General features: G+C 37.1%; 1 protein-coding gene across 14 annotated transcripts in view; it reads right to left on the minus strand.

Moving 5' to 3' along the window:
• The window catches only part of GRIP1 (glutamate receptor interacting protein 1), an 852850-nt gene that overhangs the window by 466449 nt on the left and 366940 nt on the right, over positions 1-19461 (minus strand). The window lies entirely within an intron of this gene.

A 19461-nucleotide genomic window follows, 5' to 3' on the forward strand; every position in this document is an offset into this window, starting at 1 on the left:
CATTTTATATATAGTTACATACTTTATATATAGTTATAAATCTAAGAATTTTATTTTAGAAGTAAATGTACCACCTTCAGCTGTGCAACTGTGAGCAAGTTACTTAAACTCTCTGTACCCCATTTCCTCATCTACAAATGAGGATAAACAATAGTACCATGTTCATAGGATTGCTGTGAGTCTTAAATGAGTACAGGAAGCTCTTAGAGACTGGTACATAGCAAGAAAAATTTAAATGTACTGTTATTGATAATAAAGGTTAATTTACTGAAAGGAGCCTTCTTTTCATTTTCATTCACTTTATTATAGCTGCTTCTTATGAAACCTTGTAATTATCTGCTTCTTTAACTGTGAGTTCAAGGTAGAACTGTCCTTTTTATTGTTACATTCCGATAGTCTAACATATATTTGTCCCTTTATTAATTCAACAAAGAATTTACTGAATACTTATTATGTGTCCAGCTGCACTAAGTACTAGTGATACCATAAAAAAAAAAAAAAAAAAGCAATGACCATGTCTTAATGAAGCTTATATTCTGGGGGGAGAAAGAGTTTATAGAAAAATTAAATAAATAAATCAATAAGGTATATGTATTAGTTCTGTCACACTGCTATGAAGAAATACCCGAGACTATAGTTTATATTAAAAAGAGAGAGAGAGAGAGGTTCAATTGACTCAGTTCTGCATTGCTGAGGAGGCCTCAGGAAACTTTCAATCATGGCAAAAGGCAAAGGAGAAGCAGGGACCTTCTTCACAGGGCAGCAGGACGGAGTGAGTGTAACCACGGGAAATGCCAGACACTTACAAAACCATCAGATCTCATGTAAACTCCCTCACTATCACAAGAACAGCATGGGGAAACCACTCCCATGATCCAATTACCTCCACCTGGTCCTGCCGTTGACAAACAGGGATTATGGGGATTACAATTCAAGATGAGATTTTGGGTGGGGGATAGCCAAACCATATCAGCAGAACCATATTGGATATTTATATCCTTTATATGCATATAGTAAGCGTTTCATACAAATTTGTTTTGTTTAAGGAACAAAGCAATTACTATGTAACTAGATCTTCTACTGGAATATTACCAACAAAGGACAAGTCAAATCTCATGACAAGGCAGCAAATTAGTGATTCTCATGGATGAGGGTGGTATCATAAGAGGGGAGAGTCAGAATCACCTGGGGAAGAGTTTTTTCCAAATCACAATGATTCTCCAAAACCTAGCTCAGGAACTCCATTTTCCAGAAAACTCTGCCTGATGATCACCTCCCCTATCCCTTCCAAGGAGTCTAGGCCTGAGACTTACAGCATCTAAGGATTACTCTATTAGTTTGGATACTAGTTCAGGTGCTTTAACAAATTAGTAAGAGTGGTTTACGCTGGGCACAGTGGCTCATGCCTGTAATCCCAGCACTTTGGGAGGCTGGGGTGGGTGGATTACTTGAGCTCAGGAGTTCAAGACCAGCCTGGGCAACACAGTGAGACCCCATCTCTACAAAAAATAAAAGAAAAATTAGCCAGGCTTTGTGGCACATGCCTGAGGTTCTAGCTACTTGGGAGGCTAAAGTGGGAGGATTGCTTCAGCTCAGGAAGTAGAGGCTGCAATAAGCCAAGATCACGCTGCTGCACTCCAGCCTGGGCAACAGAACAAGACCCTGTCTCAAACAAAACAAAACAAACAAACAAACAAACAAAAATGGGGAGTGGCTTAAACAAGATGAAAGATTTCTTTCTTTCTCATATGAAGGTCTGAGTGGTGGGAGAGAGGAGGTTGAACTGTTACATGAGGTCATCCAGGGATCTGGGTTCCTTCTGTCTGAGACATGTTAACAAGAAATATTGTCCTTATATTCATGAGTGTGACTCAACACTGTCATGGCCAAGTTCTAGCACAAAGGAAGAGAAAAAATAGTAAAGTTTTCATCTGAGAACAGGATCAGTAAGTTGCACCTGTCACTTCTGTGTAGATGTCATTGTCTTTTGGTCACACCTTACTGAATTGAAAGAAGGGAGGGAAATGTGGTTTCTCTAAATTTGAGAGTTTCTATTAGCAAAGAATGGGTAAATAGACCCACTGGAGGACAACTATTTGTCTCCCCTCACTTACTTTATTGCAGCACTATTATTCTCTGTTGTTATTAAGACCATACTGGCTTTCCCTGAAACTGATCTCAAAATTTGCTCAGCAAAGAGCCAGTATTTTATTCATGTTTGTTTCCCCAGTACCTAGCATAGAGCTTGGCCTCTGATAGGCACTCATTTCCTGTATATTGGTTGTACTAAAGGCTCTATCAAAATTTAATTTTCTTCTCACAACAACCTAGTAAGGTAACCATAACAATCTCATTTTACAGGTGCTGGTATTTATAAACGTATCCATTAAAGATTCAATAAATTATGGACACAGTATTTGTAACCAACCTTATGTAAGTCCTTTAAGTCCTTACTCTTTCACTAAACCACACTGGTACATTTTAAGAAAACACAAAAACTTGAGACTACCATTTTAAAATATAGCCTCAAAACCTTAAAGAAATATTAGAATTTTCAGGTGACTAACAGCCTCCTTTTTATCCTATACCAATGAAAATTTTCTGAATGACAAGAAACAAGAATTCTAACAGTAGACTTTGAACTTCTTACAGAATCTTAAAGTCATTTTGAAAAAAACAAAACTAGATCCTCAGTCCCATTTGCTCATGAAATATGTTCATATATTTGCTTCATGATTAAGGTTGCCCCCTTTATATTTTATACTAGAGAACTGTGCGGTTTATAACATTTTAACCTACTCAAGGCACTAGATCTTCAAAACAAAATGTAAATAAAGCAGTATTTTCAAAAGATGATTCCTCATGAACATCCTTTCCTCAGAAAACAAATAAGATTTTATCCAAGAGCCTGAGAAATACCAAGTCAAACAAAATTAAGCCTGTTTTTCAACTGTAAGACTTCTAAGTGCTTTTATGACACTCCTATGCCAGCCCGACTCTCTGACAGGCAGCAAACTTGTTTCATCACAGTATATATATACATAATTTTCAGTATACACACACACACACACACACACACACATATTTCCCATTGACTATTTCATTTTAAAGTGTAAATTTTAAATTATTTGATCTCAAGACCCATCTGCTCTTTAAAAAATTACTGAGGACATCAAAGAGCTTTTGTTTATATGAATTTTATCTATTGATATGTACCATATTTGACATTAAAACTGAAAATTTTATTTTATTTTTTACTTTTTGGAATGGAGTCTTTCTCTTGTCACCCAGGCTGGAGTGCAGTGACATGATCTCAGCTCACCATAAACTAAGCCTCCCAGATTCAAGCAATTCTTTTGTCTCAGCCTCCCGAGTAGCTGGGATTACAGGCACCTGCCACCATGCCTGGCTAATTTTGTATTTTTAGTAGAGACGGGGTTTCACCATGTTGGTCAGGCTGGCTGGTCTTGAACTCCTGACCTCAGGTGATCCACCCACCTCGGCCTCCCAAAGTACTGAGATTACAGGCATGAGCCACCATGCCCAGCCTGAGAATTTTAAAATATGTTTATTACTAATTTATTAAGCAACAAATCCATCACATGTTAACATAAGTAAAATATTTTATGAAAAATAACATTTCTCAAATTAAAAAATGCCTAAGACAGGCATTGTTTTATATTTTTACCTAATCTGTTCAATATGTAGCTTAATAGGAAGAAGCTACATTTTAATGTCAGATTGTACATTCAATCTGTTGCAATATGTTATTTGAACAGAGTATACAAAGGAAATCCCATCTCACACAGAAATGTAGTTGGAAAAGGAAGGAGTATTTTAACAGCCTTTTCAGATAATTGTGGATATTCTTTGATACTATACCAGGATTCAACATTAAATATTAGTTATAATGTGGAATCTGAAACTATGTCAATGAACTGTTTGTACTCTATCACATTAATATCAGTTGTTCTTTCTTACATCTAGAATATATCTTGACGCATTATGCATTTGTTAGTTGGAAAATACTGGTTCATTGAGTTATGCAGGTCTTCCAAATGTTAATACATTTCATGTTTCATTATACAATATCAAAACATCACATTCATTATCACCACAAATCTCATCCAAAAAGTCAGTATGTATATTAGGAAGCTATCAAGTTCATAATGGTAGATACAAGTTTTCCAAAGTTCCAATTTTCACTTAAAAGCTTGTATTTTATTATTGGCAACAAAAGTTATCTGTCATGCTTGAAGTAACAAATGAATTCATCTTGTTCATTTTTGAGAAAATGTCTGCCAAATACCCAAGTCTGAATAACTACAATTTGCCTGTCCATTCTTTCAATAAAAATATTATTCCATGGAAAAAGTAGCTAATTCACTTCACAACTCAAACATTTCATTAAGGGTTGTTTTTGGATACAGTCATAGTACTTTGGTATGCAACAGAGTGCTTTAAAAGTATGTCCCATTTTGTTAACACAGAATATTAAAAAGATATTTATTATTTCTTTAAAGGCATTCATAGGTGAAATCTGCTTTTTGTTTTTAATTGCATGTGTGTGGTGGCAAAGAATATACTGACTACTACTAGTAAACCTTGGTGCCACTGTTTGGGTCCTAAAGCTCTAGAGTGTTACCCACTATTGGGTAAGCTCAAATAACATGGACCCCCAGGGGTCCACAGACTATACTTTGAGAACCACTGCTGCACAGAATCACTAATGAGTAAAAACAGAGAAGAGCTTTGGTTTACTGTTATTTTCTGCAAATTCTAATAAAAGGTGTCCCAAAAAATCTTAATGCAATTTAAAGCTTTAATAATTTCAGAAGTACAAATACTAACAACGTACTTAAATGTCTTTTACATGTATTTAGTTTAGTGCATTTGGGAGGATAAAATTTTATTTTAACATTTTTGTTTCCCAGTACTCCCAAATGGACTGGCAAAGAAGCCCTTTGCCTGGTGACCTCAGTCACCTGATCTGCCTCTATTACACTTCAGTCACCTGATCTGCCTCTATTACACTTTTGGTAGGTAATATCCAAACCGATGTATATTTCAAAACCTTTTACTTTTGTTGATTTTAAAGCTAGAATAATGAATTCAATCCTTTCAGCTAAAAAGCTCAGTAGATGGAAATTTTTACAAAGTTTGAAAATGAACTAGAGCAATATAATCACATAAGATGGTAGTTATGTTGAACTGTAATAAGAAATATTAATGTTTTAAAATGTTAAGTAATTTTCTTTTTTTTATTATTATACTTTAAGTTTTAGGGTACATGTGCACAATGTGCAGGTTAGTTACATATGTATACATGTGCCATGCTGGTGTGCTGCACCCATTAACTCGCCATTTAGCATTAGGTATATGTCCTAAAGCTATCCCTCCCTGCTCCCCCCACCCCACAACAGTCCCCAGAGTGTGATGTTCCCCTTCCTGTGTCCATGTGTTCTCATTGTTCAATTCCCACCTATGAGTGAGAACATGTGGTGTTTGGTTTTTTGTTCTTGCGATAATTTACTGAGAATGATGATTTCCAATTTCATCCATGTCCCTACAAAGGACATGAACTCATCATTTTTTATGGCTGCATAGTATTCCATGGTGTATATGTGCCACATTTTCTTAATACAGTCTATCATTGTTGGACATTTGGGTTGATTCCAAGTCTTTGCTATTGTGAATAGTGCCACAATAAACAAATGTGTGCATGTGTCTTTATAGCAGCATTATTTATAGTCCTTTGGGTATATACCCAGTAATGGGATGGCTGGGTCAAATGGTATTTCTAGTTCTAGATCCCTGAGGAATCGCCACACTGACTTCCACAATGGTTGAACTAGTTTACAGTCCCACCAACAGTGTAAAAGTGTTCCTATTTCTCCACATCCTCTCCAACACCTGAAACAGCATGGTACTGGTACCAAAACAGAGATATAGATCAATGGAACAGAACAGAGCCCTCAGAAATAACACCGCATATCTACAACTATCTGATCTTTGACAAACCTGAGAAAAACAAGCAATGGGGAAAGGATTCCCTATTTAATAAATGGTGCTGGGAAAACTGGCTAGCCATATGTAGAAAGCTGAAACTGGATCCCTTCCTTACACCTTATACAAAAATTAATTCAAGATGGATTAAAGACTTACATGTTAGACCTAAAACCATAAAAACCCTAGAAGAAAACCTAGGCAATGCCATTCAGGACATAGGCATGGGCAAGGACTTCATGTCTAAAACACCAAAAGCAATGGCAACAAAAGCCAAAATTGACAAATGGGATCTAATTAAACTAAAGAGCTTCTGCACAGCAAAAGAAACTACCATCAGAGTGAACAGGCAACCTACAAAATGGGAGAAAATTTTTGCAACCTACTCATGTGACAAAGGGCTACTATCCAGAATCTACAATGAACTCAAACAAATTTACAAGAAAAAAACAAACAATCCCATCAAAAAGCGGGCAAAGGACATGAACAGACACTTCTCAAAAGAAGACATTTATGCAGCCAAAAAACACACGAAAAAATGCTCACCATCACTGGCCATCAGAGAAATGCAAATCAAAACCACAATGAGATACCATCTCACACCAGTTAGAATGGCAATCATTAAAAAGTCAGTAATTTTCAAATGTTGTTTTCTGTAAGTAATTACACTATATTATTCTTAGGTTACTGGTGTCACAGGAAATCATGATACAAATACATTAATTAAACCATCTGCCTAACGTTAATAAATATTTATTGAACTACTATTATGTACCAGGAATTGGGCTAGGCACAGCAAAACATAGAGTAAAATTTTTAAATAATATAAATTGCTACATTGAAACCACTTTTATAATGCCAGTACAAGGTGGATTTTAGTTTTATACGTCAAAAGTCTAACTAAACTGATAATTTTGAATATTTACTGCCAACATTCAAACTAAGAGTTCCAGTTTCCAGTTCAGCATTTAAGGAGCATGAGCATCACTACTGTATCGTAATAACAAGTGAAAAGCTAACAAACTGAATCAACAACTCTTCTTGAACCCATCAGAGATGTGATATCATAGGGCAAACCACTGCCCACAAAATTGAAGACACAAACATGTGAATCAGAGAATCACTACTCTTACTGGAATGGAAACCAAAGCATAAATTTCTGTGGGAACTGGTGCTGGGCTAGGAAAGCCTGTGCTGTAATTGATGAATTTCTGGAGTGTGGATAAGCCTGAAAGATAAAAACTCCAGGGAGACTCAGTCATCTGGAGGCACCTTACTTTAGTGAGCTTTACCTCCTGAAACCTGCTGAGGTTCTCACAGTGAATACTGAGGAAATATCTCCTCCTGCTTTTGGCAGGAAGAGGGAAAAATAACCATCTTGAAATACGCCAGGCCGGGCGCGGTGGCTCACACCTGTAATCCCAGAACTTTGGAAGGCCGAGGTGGGCATATCACGAGGTCAGGTGATCAAGACCATCCTGACTAACACGGTGGTAAATAAGCATGAGAAAAGATGCTCCAAATCATATCTGATTAGAGAAATGCAAATTAAAATAGCAATGAGAAAGCACTACACACCTATTAAAATGTCTAGTGTCCACAACACTGGCAATACCAAATGCTGGTGAGGATGTGGAGCAGCAGGAACTCTCATTCAGAAACTCTCATTCATTGTTGATGGGAATGTAAAATGGTATAGCTACTTGGAAAAACAATTTGGCAGTTTCTTAAACAACTAAATATTCTCTCTTACTATTCAATCCAGCAATCATGCTCCTTGGTATTTACCTAAAGTTATTAAAAATTATGTCCATGTTCAAACCTGCACATGGATGTTTATGTCAGCTTTATTCATAATTGCCAAAATTTGGAAGCAACCAAGATGTCTTTCAGTAGGTGACTAGATAACTAAACTATGGTACATTCAGACACTGGAATATTATTTAGCACCAAAAAGAAATGAGCTACCAAGCCATGAAAAGAAATGAAGGAAAATTCAATGCTATTGCTAAGTGAAAGAAGCCAATCCAAAAAGACTACATAATATGATTCTAACTGTATGACACTTGGGAGAAGGAAAAACTAGGGAGACAATTAAAAAAAAAAAAAACAACAGTGGTTGCTAGTAATCAGAAGGAGGGGTGGATAAATAGGTGAAGCACAAAGGATTTTTAGGACACTGGGATTATTCTGTATGATACCATAATGGTGCATACATCATTATACATTTCTCAAAATCTATAGAACATACAACACCAAGAGTGAACCTTAACATAAACTATGGACTTTGGGAGATAATGATATGTCAGTATAGGTTCCTCGATTGTAACAACTGTACCACTTTGGTGGAGGATGTTGATGATGGAGAAGGTTGTATATCTATAGGGAGGTTAGGGATACATGGGAACTCTGTTCTTTCTGATCAATTTTGTTATGAACCAAAGCTACTCTAAAATATAAATTCTATTTAAAGAAAAAAAATCAACCTAGCCCTTTTCTAGTATATATAGTAAAATTATAAACTTGGTAGAGACAAGTTAGCAAATTTAGAAAATTTTATTTAACATTGTTTTTTAGATTTACCATTAATGAGTGCTATGAAAATGGAGCTAAATATTTTGCATCACAGCAAAAATGTGGAAAGCTATGGACGATTAAAGATCTTCATAACTGTTATATCTTTATGCTACCATGAGTACTCAAGTCCAAAACACCCTGACATGCATAATTGTGGTTTTCCCCTAACATCTTGCTTTGTGACGTAAGAAATAAAGAATACTTCTTTAGATTTCTAGCTTAGGTTGAGAAAAGGTTAAACAGACGTCAGGCTGCAAAGATAAAAAAAATCCTTGTCAATGCAATTTAGTTGAAGTTTATATTTTAATTTTTAGTGGCATTAATTAGTCTCCCTAGAGAAATCGAGCCAATAATAATTATAAATCTCTCTTATACATACTCACACTTCTGGGTTTTGAAACAAACCATTGAGATCATCAGCAACTCCTTTCTTAAGTAGTCTTGTAGAAGGAAGTGACTTAGGAGGAAAAGGAGTGGAACTGAATAAGAGATTTGGACCTTCATCAGAATAGGGGTGGTGATTCTGTATACATTTCATCACACAACAAAAAGTAGAGGCCCTACTGCAATCAAGTCATATCTAATGGGGGTTTTGAGTGTCACATCCTTGGCCGACTACATTATCTCAGGAAGAGCTGCTAGATGATGAGCATACCTTGGACCAGAAATAGAATAGGGCCCAAGTGATGGAGCCACTTCCATCTTGTGTCTCTGTATATGTGTGTGTCTGTGTGTGTGTGTGTGTGTGTGTGTGTGTGTTTCTTTCTTTCTTTTCAATTACCTGGTATTCAGAAAGCATCATGCAGTTGAAACATTCAGGTGAGCTAGGAAGAAAGGAAAGAGCTGACCGTGAGAGGCTTATAAAAGCCCAGAAGCCATACTGCAACACACATAGAAGCAGAATCCCTGGTAGAAGGTGGATTTGCCAATCTGTCTTCTTATTTTCACCTATGTTTTATGACTAACAGAACCATATACTTTCTCAGCATACTTGTGAAAAATTCCAAAACTCAGCATGCCACTCCTTTTATAAAGCCAAAACCAGATTATTAAAAAGTCAAAAAAACAATACATGCTGGCAAGGCTACAGAGAAAAGGGAATGCGTATTCACTGCTGGTGGGATTGCAAATTAGTTCAGCCACCATTGGAAGCAGTTTGGAGATTTCTCGAAGAACTTAAAACAAAATTGCCTTTTGACCCAGCAATCCCATTACTTGGTATATACCCAAAAGAAAATAAATTATTCCACCAAAAAGACACATGTACTCATATGTTTGTCACAGCACTTATCAACAATAGCAAAGACATGGAAACAACCTAGGTGCCCATTAACAATGGACTGGATAAAGAAAATGTGGTACCTTTACACCATGGAATACTATGCAGCCATAAAAAAAACAAAATGATGTGCTTTGCAGCAACATGGATACAGCTGGAGGCCATTATCTTAAGCAAAATAACACAGGATCAGAACATCAAATACTGTTATGTTCTCACTTATAAGTGGAGGCTGAACATTGGGTACACATGGACATAAGGATGGAAATGAGGGAGGAGAAATGGAAAGGAGCAAAGGTCAAAAAACTGTTGGGCACTATCCTCATACCTGGCTGATGAGATCAATCATACCTAAAACCTCAGCATCACATGATATGCCCAGGTAACAAGCTTGCACATGCACTCCCTGAATCTAAAATAAAAGTTAAAATTATAAAAATAGATTAACTAAAATAAAGCCAAAGCTACTAAAACAGAAATAGGTCTTCAACTGAAAACAGACATAGTAATTAGTTCCAGCAAACCCTACTAATTGCATGAACTTGTGCAACTTAACCTCTCTAGACTTGTTTTCTCATCTGTAAAATGAGGGGATTGCACAATATGATAGCTTATGTGTTTGGAAGCTCTAAAGTTCTATAATTATCTGATTATATAATCCTCAGACATGTAAATATCTTGAATATCAAAATTTCCTAGGAAATTAAGATAGCATTGTAAAGAACTGTTTTTTATAATTATGTGTTATTTGGTACATGTTGGTAATGGTTCTCAAGTTGCTGCCTTTGTATTTGTTTTGGGAGATTAAAATTCCTTGAGGATAGAGATCTTTAGATTTCTATTTGGTTGAGTACTCAATAATGTCTAGTAAAGTGCTTTGCACATTAACATTTTCATGATAAAAATGATCAATGATCATTTACAGCTTCCTTGGTTTATTAGAAAAATTAAGATTCATCTTTCTCCATCAGTATTTAGTACATACTCTGGCACCTAATACACCATATGTATCTCTCTCTATAGCAGAAAAATTAAGATTTTGTACTGTGATAAAAAAAAATCAGAGACATTTAATAGAAGCAATATTGGAAATCAAGAATTTACTCAGTAAACACCACCTGTAATACCAGGAAATCATTTCTCTACACAAATGATTTCCCAGGCCTGAGAATCCTAGCACTTACACCACTCACAGGGTATAGAATTCAAGGAAAGAAAGAGTTCTGATCTGGGGTGACAGCATCATCCTCTTTGCCTTTCTCTCCCACAATATAATACCAACAGATAACCACATGCTTTTTACTGTCATGTTTGGGCTAAAATTCTTATCAATTGAACAAGATGTAAAACAGAAAATCCAATGCCATCCTCAAACTCTGAAACAGAGAGCCTGATGATTCTGAAGTGTAACCAGTTCTAACTCTATTAATAGCTCTATCCTTTCCAGGAGAGTACACAGAAACAGGCTGCAGCTGCCACAAGGCCCTAATGTTTCATTCTTTGTACAAGTCTGACAAGTTTTCAAGTTTAATAGCATTAGCAATGATGTGATGTAACCGTGGCAGAGGTAGCCTGAGTCTGCCAGGATTTTTGAAAAGGTGGGTGGGGCATAATCCCTAAACACCTAATGGTTTGGGATAAGGCATTTTAATCATTTAACCAAAAAAATCAGACATACTAACAACCCTCCCCGTCAAGATGGAGTGCAAAGAAGCGGTAGTTACTGGTTGAAAGGTGGATGGTTTCAGATATATGTGAATAAAGACACAGCCTGTGCTGTTGAAGCTCCAGGCCCAGGTCATGCCTCTACACTAGGACTGCCTCATATTATGAGTCATTCCTTGCATGGCACTGGATAATTACTGCATGCCTGAAGCAATTCACTGGGTCTTTTTGATTTGACATAGCTCAGAGGATTTTACAGGGCTTTGGCAATGCAAATGGCCTACTCATCATGAAGCCCAAACACCACCTCCCTCCCCACCAAGCCGAATGCCCTTTGCATAACCTGGACAAGTGGTTGTCCATTTCTCCTTCAATGTGTCTATTGATGAGAAGGTCACACATTTAAATAACTGTGGTTTATATAGAGGAAGCACAGGGAGACTCATGATTCAAGGATAATTATAACCAAGAAAAGGCCACTCAAAGTGAATTCACTTAGAAGCTAAATTTCATAGTTCAGAGCAGAAATAAGAAGGCTAGAAAAATGAACAAAAATGAATACAATATTGACTTTTATCTTTTTCTAAGAGAGGACATAATTTTTTTAAATTACTGGAAATGTATATGATAGCACAAAATTATATAATAGCAAAATTTAACGTCTTTTACTTCATATTGGACTTTCATTAGCTTAGTCTAAAAGAGGCCATTTTGGTAAAAGTTTTCAAGAGGTTTTTTTTTTTTCCCCAAAGGCCTCTCTTAATCCCTTGATAAACAAATCATTCTCTTTTGACATGCTTATATTACCACTATTGTCTACTTTTCATCTTTAATTTTTAACTAGTCCAATTCTGTCTTTATATTTAAGCAGTCTGTCTGCATCTCTTTATCAATCTCATGAAACTGAACTTTTCTGCAAGATTTTCAATTTACACTATTCTTCATTGCCAAGAAGAGTAATCAGTAATAGCATGTATTTATGGCCTTTCCTAACAATTCATAGGGTCAAATTTTAAAGTAGTTAGTTTATAAGGAAATTTTTTCATGCCGTAAAAATTTTTGCTTTGTAATTCATTTAATAGAGATTTCCACATCGTCATTATTACCTTTCTCCATATGACTTTACACAAAAGGCATGAGAGGTTAAATACAAAGTCTGCCAATATCACGCATGATCACATTACTTCGTACAAAGGGCATTAGCTGCCTTCTCACCAGGGAAAGTAGTTTGATATAGATATGCCTTCATCCTTATCCTTAAGGATTAGTAAGTATAAAATCTTAGGTTCACTTTGGTTGCCATCCTACTTTGCCCAATGACTATATCTGAGACTTCAGGCAAGGCACTTAACCTGTTTATCCCACAGTTCCCTTATCTGTAAAATGGGCATAATATAGTACCTTCATCCCCAGCTGCTTCCAGGATTAAATGAATGTACAGTGCCTGGCAAGTAATCAGCACCTAACAAATGTCAGCTTTTCCTCTGCTGCTGCTCTTATTGTAATAGAATGATGAGAGTGCCCTTTGAATGACTAATGGCAAAGTTCTTCCTTTTCAGGGCATACAACTACATTTTAAAATGCTGAATGCATCCTATATCAATAGAATAAAATTTTTGATTAAGGACTGGAATACTTTGACACTGTTGTTGGGAGTTAAATTAGTTCAACCATTGTGGAAGACAGTGTGGTGATTCCTCAAGGATCTAGAACCAGAAATACCATTTGACACAGCAATCTCATTACTGGATATATACCCAAAGGATTATAAATCATTCTACTATAAAGACAGAGGCACACATATGTTTATTGCAGCACTGTTCACAATAGCAAAGACTTGGAACCAACTGAAATGCCCATCAATGATAGTCTGGATAAAGAAAATGTGGCACATATACACCATGGAATACTATGCAGCCATAAAAAAGGATGAGTTCATGCAAGGACACGGAAGAAGCTGGAAACCATCATTCTCAGCAAACTAATGCAAGAACAGAAAACCAAACACCTCATGTTCTCACTCATAAGTGGGAGTTGAACAATGAGAACACATGGACACAGGGAGGGGAACATCACACACCAGGGCCTGTCAGGGGATGCGGGGATAGGGGAAGGATAGCATTAGGAGAAATACCTAATGTAGATGACGGGTTGATGGGTGCAGCAAACCACCATGGCATGTGTATCTATGTAACAAACCTGCATGTTCTGCACATGTATCCCAGAACTTAAAGTATAATAAAAAAAGAAAGAAAGAAACCAAGTCTTCAACTAATATTCAGAGTTTCTATGATCCTGAAGTACTTACAAAGAATTAGGCAGATTGAACTGAAAAGTAAGCAAAATGTTATTCTATGGTAATTGAATCGATAAGTCCTCAGTTCTATTTCTACTTCAAATGCTGCTGGAATTAGAGATTCAAACATCATCTAGAGAAATCTCTATTCTACATAAATTAGATGAAAATAAACTCATGGAAAAGAAAATAAACAATGTATTAAATTCTAGTTAACGAAAAAATAAGAGTGAAAAAGGAGTAACTTTTCCTCCAAAGCACAAAATTCTAAATGCCATTAAACTGAATTAAAATTGGAGTGAAGGCAGGAAGAATTCTCATATCCTAAATAGATCACAGGATCAACTCCTCTTCTTTTCGAAATACTCACTAGGTATATTCTGTGTGTGTGGTTTTTTAAAAAAATGCATCAAAGAGAGTATTGGTAGAGGGAAATCAATAATATACATCCTAAATACGAGAATATTTAATATTTTCCAAAGCAGTTATCAGATTGCTTAATGTCTAAGATTTCTCTTTCTTCCTTGAAGTCAACTTTTGGAGGTAGAAAGAAAAATTCAAATCATTGTATTAGCATCTTCTGTCACATAAAAATATTACTAAAATTTAGTGGCTTAAAACTATACACATGACTATACACATGAATTTTCTCCCAGTTTCTGTGGGTCCAGAGTCTTGACAAGGCTCAGCAAGGTTCTCTTTGTGGGATCTCTCAAGGCTGCCATCGAGGGGCCACCTGGGCTGAGTTCTCATCTGAAACTCAACTAGGGAAAGGGTCTACCTCTAAGCATACTCAGAATGTTTGCAGGGCTTCAGTTTCTTACTGGCTATTAGCTGGGGCTTGCCCTTAGTTTGTAGAGGTTGCTCACTTACTCAAAACCAGGTGTGTGTGTGTGTGTGTGTGAGAGAGAGAGAGAGAGAGAGCGCAAGAGAGTTCCAAAAGGCCAGATACTACAAACTTATACACTAATCACATAATTAGGTAGATGTAATCACATATATCCTCTCACTTTTGCCCTGTTCCATTGGGTGGAAGCAAGTCACAGGTGCTATCCATACTCAAGGGGAGGGGATCACACAAGGGCATGAATGCCAGGAGACAGGTGCTATGCAGGCCACCTTAAGAGTCTGTATGCAACACTCATGTATTTTAATGCTTAGAAGATTCAACTTTAGTGCAAGAATGACAATGTTGATTTGAAAAACCTGAAAAAAATTCTCCCTTCCACATTTGCCTTTTTTCCCTACCTCAGTAAACAAGCACTGGCTCTTTTGAGGTATCATTTTGAAATTACTGCAAAAATTAGATAGATGTGTCTATAATTCAAACTTAAAAATAAATTCTTTTTCATAAAAACATATCTTGCTTATAGGGCCACTACCAAATAAGTGTGTCAAGTTCTAGTTTTCTTAGTGCTTCACTGGTGGTTGGAAGCTGCTGAGAAGAAAGTACGATGCTGTCTTTCCATGGTTCTTTCACTGCAGCCTCCCACAGGAAGTAGATACATCACTGTCAAATCCTGGACTTGCCCTAATTTGGGGACTTCCATGCCTCAGGGTCCAAAATGGACCAAATACTAGTCCCAAGATGACATAAATTACCAGCTTTGTGGTGAGGCAATTATTTTATCTTAATTTAACATTCACACACTACCTTTTCTACAGGCTTTAATAAATTACAGAATTGCAGGCCTTGTGAATTTTAGATATAATCATAATTATAGATGATGCCATATGTGACAGTATTAGGTTAAAGAGAGCAAGAGACTGCCAAAGGCTAAACTAAAAAAATTAAAACTAATAAATAGGCATGATACTTGGAATTGTTGACACTGAGTTCACCTTTCAAAATTTAAGGCCACATCATCCATTTGTTTTCTACCCTACTGCCATACAGTACTTAAATAATATGATTTGAAGATTACTAGTAGTATTAATAACCAACAGCTCACATTCCCTATCACTTTTACATTTTCAAAACACATTTTAGAAAAGTTTTCTAAAATGTTTTCTCATTTTAGAAAAGTAAAAATAGAATCAAGTATGATTAACCCCCATCATTTTTCAATAAACATTTTAGATAAGTAAAAATAGAATCAAGTACGATTTACCCTCATCATTTTTCAGTCTTTCTTATAAAGAAAGTTTTATCTTTCTTTTGCAATAGACATATTAATATTAATACCTTCCCTTCAAAATTCAGCTCCAACTCCTTGGTCAGGTGAGGAGGCCTTCTGAGAGTCGCACTATACTCGCTGCCATATCCCTCTGAAGACTTAGTTGTTTTCAAGTGTGTTTTATCTTTCATTTGCTTGATGAGAATCTCATTAAGGGAAGGGATTTAACTTATGTTTATTTTTGTTGGTATTGCTCCTATAATGCCTCATAAATGCTGTTGTTCATAGAAGCATTCAACAAAGACAACCAATGGTCTGACATTCAGCCACCGATTGAAGGATCTTTATCATTTCAGAGAGACTTCTCTTTACACCCTAGAGGCAGACTGAAAAAATGCCCACCTCCCCAGGATGAATTCACTTCTTAATCCCCAGAACCCATAAATATTATCTTTTATGGCAAAAGAGTGACTATGACCTCTTACATGATCTTGAGAAAAGGAGCTTTTCTTGAACTATCCAGGTAGACCCTAAATGCAATCACACATATTCTTGTGAGAAAGTGGCAGAGGAAGTTCTGAAGCACAGACCCACAAAAGAAGAGGAGAAAATCTGTATATGAGGGTAGAGACTGGAGTGACACGGCCACAAGTCAGGGAATGCCAGCAGCCATCAAAAGCTGGGAAGGGCAAGGGACAGATTCTTCCCTAGAGCCCCCACAGGGAATGGGACCCTGCTGACACTTTGAGGTCAGCTCCATGAAACTGAGTTTGGATTTCTGACATCCAGAACTCTAAGAGAAACAATAAAATTTGTGTTATTTTAAGCCACCAACCTTGTGGTAATAACACCACAGCCACAGGAAACTAATACAAGCCCCTAACCCTTGATCCTTCCTTTCTCCAATCAAAAACAGGAAAAGACAGTGTGTCTCTCCCTCCACTCCCCACTTGCCCCCAGTTAAATTTTGTCTCCATGATGAATGTTTTTGTCCAATAAGAAAAAAAATCTTTGTAGTAGATTCCCATTTGTGCGGCATTTTATAGCTCAAGCGCTTTCCCAAACCATTTGATCCTTCAACCATACTGTGAGGTAAACAGGGCAAGTACTATTACCTCTCAGTTTCAGATTAGGAAAGGCTGCTGAGAGAATAAGTCACCCTAAGTTCACAGAGCTGGTTAGGAAAGGAAACTAAGACTTCCTGAGGCAGCCACAATCTCATCACGACATTGTGAGGTAGAGCTCACTGTTGTACAGATGTGGAAACTGGGCCTCAGAGAGGGCAATTTACTTGTCCAAAGTAAAACAGGCAGTAAGTAAAGGGGTACCTGGGTCTATTTCCCAAGCCCATGAGCTTTCCACATACCATGCTGCAGGCTAGAATACAGCCAGGTTATTGCCATAAGGAAAATACACTAGAATAACAATCACATAGCTAGTATGTGCTTGGCCCTTATAACACGTCAGATACCATTTTAAATGTGTCATATCCATTAACATGTTAGTCCCTGCAACAACTTATCAGGTGGGGACTATTAGTTATTTTGTATGCTGAATCATCCACTGCCCTGCGATGCCCAGAACCTGTGAATATGTTACCTTACATGGTAAAAGGGACTTGTAGATGTCCTTAAATCAAGGATCTTGAGAAGGGGAGAATATCCCGGATTATCTAGATGGGCCCAAGGTAATCACAAAAGTTTACATGAGGGAGGTAAGAAGGTCAAAGTTAAGAGATGTGACCATGGAAGGAGAGGGTCAGAGACAGAGTGAGCCTTGAAGATGTTACACGCTGGCCTGCAGACAGATGAGGGGCCGAAAGAGGAGGCATGCAGGCAGCCTGGAAAAGCTGAAAAAGGCAAGGTCTCTTGTGGCACCTCCAGAGGGAGTGAGGCTGTGCAGATACCTTGATTTTGGCATGACGAAACCCCTTTCAGACTTCTGATCTCTAGAATGGTGAGATAATAAATTTGTGTTGTTTTTATAAAGTCACTAAGTTTGTGGCAATTTGTTACAACGGGAATAGGAAACCAATATCATTATCATTCCCATCTTACAAATGAGAAAACAGAAGCACAGAGAAGTTAAATAACTTGCTCTAAGGTCACACAGCTGCTAAATGGCAGCTCCAGGATTCAAATCCAGGTAACCAACTCCAGACCCTGGTGTTGGTATCTGAATTTCTTTCTTTTTTTTTTTTTTTTTTCCTGTTTTGATTTTGTGAGACAAGGTCTCACTCTCTCACCCCAAGTTGGAGTACAGTGGCGTGATCATGGCTCACTGCAGCCTTGGCCTCCTGGGCTCAAGTAATCCTCCCACCTCAGCCTCTTGAGTTGCTGGGACTACAAGCATGTGCCACTACACTTGGGTAATTCTTTTATTTGTTGTAGAGATGCGGTCTCACTGTTTTCTATGTCACGCAGGCTGGTCTCGAACTCTTTGGCTAAAGCAATCCTCTCGCCTCGGCCTCCCAAAGTGCTGGTATTACAGGTGCGAGCTACTGCACCCGGCTTCCTCAGGAACCATCTGAAACTATTGCTCAGAAAAAGTAATATCTGAATTTCATTGCCACCAGCTACATGGCTATGTAGAAATGCACAGTAAGCTGCTGTTTTAACTCTACAAGGTGACACTAGGCTTGATTTTTCCAGGAATGCTGATTAGTTCATGCTGATTTATTCACATTAGCATTATGTTAATGTTATTGATATTTTTACGGACTTAGAGATATCTTACATTAGCAACTTCTCTCAAGAATGACAAGAGAATGAATGATTTGACTTCTGTCAGCCCAAGATTGAAGGTAAGAGTCATGAAGCTCTTCTCCAAATGTCATATGTTGGCCCAATCAAGTTCCCTGGACATATTTCAAAATTATAACAGCTAATGAGTATATGCTTTATGTGTGTCCTCACAAGCAACACTTCAAAGCCGGTATTTCATCTTCCATTTACAGAATTAAAAACTGAAACTCTGAGAGGTTAAATAACTTTGCTGTGGTCACACAGCTGGAAAATGGAAATGGTAGAATCATATATCACTGAGATGTATAGTATGCTCCTTCTAGATTTCACACCAAGGAGTCATGTTGCCCTTTAGGAGGAGCATGGTACAAAACCCAGATTTTCCTCTTACTTTCTAAGTGACTTAATCTCCTGATGCCTTGGTATGTATAAAACCAGGATAACAATAGTACCTACCACCTAGACTGCAGTAAAAACTAATTGAGTTACACATGTAAAGTGCTTGGCAAAGTCTCTGGAATAAAGTAAGATATTTATTTTAGTACGTGTTTTTAACCATTTTTATTATAGATTTGACTTATAAATTAGACTTTCCTCAATCATTCTGCACTACCTCATGTTCTATCCAGACTCACATTTGGAAAAATTTTAGGTTCTGCAAAAGATCAAGACAAGTTGTGAATTGAGACACGTTACTTCTGAGGCTTGCACTGGGTACACTTAAGACCTGTATACCTTGCTACTAAATCAGTTTCACGCTTAGAAAATATCAAGAGG

This window comes from Pongo abelii, chromosome 10 (genome assembly GCF_028885655.2).
Source record: "Pongo abelii isolate AG06213 chromosome 10, NHGRI_mPonAbe1-v2.0_pri, whole genome shotgun sequence".
NCBI lineage: Eukaryota > Metazoa > Chordata > Mammalia > Primates > Hominidae > Pongo > Pongo abelii.